This window comes from Helianthus annuus, chromosome 3 (genome assembly GCF_002127325.2).
Source record: "Helianthus annuus cultivar XRQ/B chromosome 3, HanXRQr2.0-SUNRISE, whole genome shotgun sequence".
In the NCBI taxonomy this organism is placed as follows: domain Eukaryota; kingdom Viridiplantae; phylum Streptophyta; class Magnoliopsida; order Asterales; family Asteraceae; genus Helianthus; species Helianthus annuus.
The window spans coordinates 155,836,667-155,841,875 of record NC_035435.2 but is presented as its reverse complement, the minus strand read 5'-3'; the positions used below and the strand labels follow the sequence as shown (position 1 = coordinate 155,841,875).

Genomic DNA, 5,209 nt, shown 5'->3' with positions numbered 1-5,209 from the left:
TAGATTTAGCTGTCTTTTTGCTTCTTTTGTGAATTTGAGCTCATTTAATCCTGAAAATACAAAAGGAAGACAAAAGCACTCTTTTTCCAACATTAGTACTTAAAAAGGGTTAGTTTTATGCCTTATTTGATGTATTTTATATGTTGCATTTTACACACATCACTTAGGTAATGACCTTCAGGCATACGACGACAAGACTCAATTTGTGAAATGGTCATGGGATGAAAGTGTTTGCTTGAGTGCTTCGAATGATTATTTTATCTTTGATCCATAAATTTGCCTTTATTTTAAGTATTATGTTAAGGTACTTTTTCCCTCATCAGGGTTCTCATTATATTTTAAGAAAATTTCTAGGCAGATAAATATGTATATGTGTTAACATACTTACTTTGTTGGTTTTTTTTTAAATCTTTCAACTTGAAAAGATATATATTATATATACTTTATATATGTATGTATACATGTATTGTTAGGGATGAGCATCTGGGACTTGGTAGCGGTACTGAACCGAGATCAGTACTGAATTTTCCGTACCAAACAAAAAACGATTAGATGAGAAGTATATTCCAGTATTTCATCACTTCCTTCTATATTTTTGTCTTAAACCTTAAACCCGTTTCTTAATGTTTATGTAACTTATTATATAGGTTTTAATACTTCTTACTTTTCTATTTTTTTCATTATACAATTCTAGAAGAAACATTTACAGAGGTAAGGAAATGAAGACAAGATAAATGGTTCAAAGTTGGAGTCCAGGTCGTATGGAGTATATGTATGATCTTTTGTATAAAGTTGAAGGATTTATGAAAGTTGTAGCCCAAGTTGTAGCATGCAGAGCAATGTAACAAGATTATGTAGCAAAGGTATATGTGCAAATTTAATTATATGATGTTGTGTGTTCATTGGTTTATTCTTTAGATTATGAGATATATTATAGTTTGTTATGTACTCAATAAGATAAGTTATTCACCTATTCATGCTTAATTATAAAACTTAAGTAATACAAGTGTAGTTACTGTTGTTAGTAGCATTCATAAACAATTTGTCCAACTTCTTTTTATAGATATTAGTAGTTTTGTTTTTTATTATGGGACCAAGTCTAATACAAGTACATATTTTAATTTGTGACTTGAATTGAAAATCACCGTACACATTTCATGAATCTTAATAATTTAGATCACATTAGTATACATTACTTGAATATCACAAGTTAATAAACTCTTTTCTTTCTGACTACACTATGTTTGGTTTATTAAACCTAAATGCCCAAGAAATCTAAATAATAAATATAACATCTGGATATGTAATTTCTACTTCTAATTATAGGGTTATTTTGGGGTCTTGATTCATCAATGCTGCAACAAATTTGAATAACTTATTTATTTATTTTTCTTGAAATAATCATATTTAACTTTTTTTTGTTCATCGTATCTTAGTATAGTTGGCTCCTTATATTATTCTAAACTTAACTGCTAAGTGCATCGAGTGTTCAGCGGAGATTACTATGAAGACATGCCCTCGAAATTCAGAGTATGTTAAGCGGGTCGAGTGGTTATTTTTCTTATCTCACTTATGAAGGTGTAACATGATATACTTGAAGCCATTGTAAAGCATTGCGCTTTGGAGTAGAATGTCGAGTTAGCTTCTGAAGTTGGAGACTTTACTTGATGATAGCGTGGGGCAAAACGTCAAGTTGGAATTTCAAAGGAGTGGCACGTCTTTGACCGTTCAGTTGGTGGTGAGTGACCGACCTTTACATCCAGGTTATATGCTTTACATTTATCATGTGTTCTTTGTTTCAGGCTGAAGACTTACACTCAATAACTCTTTCGGAGTTAGGAGACGTCTTTGTGATGTACATTTTAGAGGTGAGATTTTTAACCTGTATACCTACAAAAGTGTTGACTTAAGTTACGTTGTATGTCTAATTAGTTTAATGGTCTTAGGTAAAAGCTTTAACTGAATAGGAAACCACTTGAAAGTCTCTATAAGAGTACACTTAGCTGAGTAGCCGTAGAATAATCATTTTAGTTACTTGAACGATTTGATAAACTTATCTTTATTTTTTTATTGCCAGCAAAATTCATCAGATATTAACGGTACATTGTCAATTCATAGGCAAGTGGTAAGTGATATGGTGGGTTTAATTTATAAAATTTATATTTTTCAATTTGTTGTTATGATCCTTGTGTTGGGCGATTTTTGGCAGCGGAGCCGCCAGTGAAGGCGGCTGACCATACGGGACATAACTATATTAGGTTTGGTTCTGACTCTTTAGCCGCGTTTATTTGATTATACATCAAGTCGATCTCTTTGAAGAGCGGTGGTTAATCAATTGCATTGACAAATTATATTTTTGGTTGCATTAAAACATTAATAGTATAGTTTCGACTCACTTTTTTTAATCTGTCTTTTGATCTTTTCCTTATCTAGCCTTAGGAGGACATGCTAAAGAATGCAAATAATCAAGGAACAACCATCCTCCATAATCTGAAGGTAGATTATACTTTGGGAGATTTCGAGGTAAATCAAAATATTCATGTTGTAGAATATTTCCAAGTTTTGTATTTAGTTATAACAAAGTTATGCCATAATGCAATAAAATACTAACAAAAAAATGAAAGATATCCTCTAAGGTGGATCTTTTACAGTGGTTATTCGCTATGTTTTAATTTTCTAGCTTTTGGTCAATTAAAGGTGCTAACATCAGTTAACATGAATTTTCGGACCCTTTATGATCTTTTACAGTGATTATTTGCTATGTTTTAATTTTCTTGCTTTTTGTCAATTAAAGATGCTAACATCAGTTAGCATTAAACGTTTCGTAGGTAATTTTATGGAGCTACACATATTGGTGGTTGTTTAGGGGAGTTAACGGGCTCTCATATTCATCGCTTTTCATGGAGGTAAGTTGATTTCTTATATCATTTCATATCATTTTTGTTGGGCTGGGTAAAAGATCAAGATGGGTTGAGTCAGGTTGGTGACCTGTTCAATCCAGTTGACCCGTTATAATATATATTTGCATTAAAGGCATCATGCAAGCTGGTTGGATGATCTTCTTTTTTTCAATTAATTTGACCCGTTATAATTAGTTTTCCAGTTGAGGATAACCATAATGTAGTGACTATGTAGAAAGCATATTGTTATCATTCTAAAGTTTTTAATATTTGGTGCAGAAGGTATCTATCCGGCGACCCTTAGACGTGAAGCCCAACTTTGGAAAGGTCTAGAACAAAAATGATGATCTACATTGGCTTCAATGGCGATAGATATTATATGTTTATGCATTTTCGGTTTTCCTATAGCTTTACTTTGATTCATGATTTATTTTGTAAATGAAATCACTTGAAGTTTCAACCAATTGTTTAGTTTTTGGCATGAAATTTGGGGACTTGGGATTAAATCACATTGAATGTTTATTTGCTGATAGGTATTGCTGGGTTTGGTGGTAAGTGCAGGTTATTGGACTTGGGTTTGACTTGGATGATGGCTAGAAGCTTGAAGTTTGTTGCTAATGCGTATGAAAGCCAATATAGTTTTGAAGATTGATGTTTTTTTGTTTGAACTGTATTTTGTCTTGATTTTGGTGGTTTTCGTTTGTTTTTTGTTTGGATTTTGAATAGGTTTTATGTTTGTAATACTTGGGTTGTGTGTGGTCGCGAGTAGAGTTAGAAGTAGTAATTGTTATTGGTTAGAGTGGTTGGGGTAGGGGTTTGTTAAAACCCGTTCTGTAAGGCCTTAGGCGTTTTTGAGGTTGGTGTTCTTGGGGTATGTCTCGGAAGACCCAATGCTCTTTAGGTGTAACTATTATTTTTTAATTTTATTAATAAAGTTTTGACGGGGTGTCGTCCCCGTTTAGAAAAACAAAAGATTGAATTAATTACTTTAGTTGCATGCCTAATTTGAGGTTTTCTTTGTAAATAGACTTCCTTGATTTTTTTTTATGGTATTGGATGAGTCGGGTTGGGTTGCACGCAAACACAACTCCGATTATCGGATGTTGCAACTAGATACAATGTTGGGGCCTTTTTGTTTCTACTATTAGGGGAATCATTGCTTATGTAATGTGGAAGGCCTTCAACACTAATTCGAGGTTGGATCATTATTTATTATTTATTTTATATCCAAGGTAAAATTATGTTTACGATCAATATACATAACTTCAGGATGTCAAAGAGAAGCACTCAGTTACTCTCTTATAGCTCAATATCATCAGGCTGTAATAAAGTATTTACGTATTAAAGTATATTTTTTTTTTGTTTAGCCCCCCGTGTATTACACGGGGACTTAGACTAGTTATTATTATATTGAAATAACAAAATAACATATTGCGAATCAATTTTTACATTGTTCAAGAATCAAGAAGGCAAAAATCTTGAAGAACTAAGCATATTCTGGTTTATTAACTATTTTATCTTATGCATAGAATTTTTTAATGATTCTATCATCTTGTAATGAATCTTGGTTTTCCCTGGATTTGAAAAACGACCTCCTGTGCGAAGAGGAAAATATACAATATTTTCTGGATATGAAAAAGTAAAACGACCTCCTGTGCAAAAAGGAAAATATACAATATTAAATGCACCTGAAGGTACATAATAGAATTGCATTAATAATTGTTGAAGTTTTAAGTGTTAAATGCTTGGTTGGTCCCTGTGGTTTACAAATATTGTAAACTTGGTCCTAGTGGTTTAATAATTACACACTTGGTTCCAGTGTTTGTAATTTTTGCACTCGGGTGGTCCTTATTATTAACCTACGTTAGATCTTTCAGTTAAGTATATATGAAATGACATTTTTGCCCCTCAACAATTAAGAAAACTAAAATGGATCCCATTTCTTACCCTACGCAACCCCCACCCCCACCTTCTTCTCTCCTCTTTCTTCTCCATTTTCGTCTGCAACATTTGATGTCTTCTTCTTGAAAGAGACAGGAAACAGAAATTCCAACAAACATGACCAGTAAATCCCAAACCCATTCATGATCCTCTACCATTAAAACTAAATATGCATTTCTAACAAGTATCAACAAACAGTTAAATGCTAATCAAGTTCAACAATCCACATTCAACAAAAATCGTACGTCAACGATTAACAAAAACAACATCATGATCCTAACCTTACCACTCATCGAAGCTTCCCCTTAACCGAACTCTGCCTCTTAGCCGCTTAAACAATCTTCTCATTATACCTTTCAATCGGCTGC

General features: G+C 32.8%; 1 long non-coding RNA gene across 1 annotated transcript; it reads left to right on the top strand.

Moving 5' to 3' along the window:
* The first annotated feature begins 2,432 nt into the window (after positions 1-2,432).
* LOC110928197 lies at positions 2,433-3,265 on the top strand. The gene is made up of 3 exons (XR_002586201.2): positions 2,433-2,523; positions 2,829-2,906; positions 3,180-3,265. It is a non-coding gene; the product is annotated as an uncharacterized LOC110928197 (long non-coding RNA).
* The last annotated feature ends 1,944 nt before the right edge of the window (positions 3,266-5,209 follow it).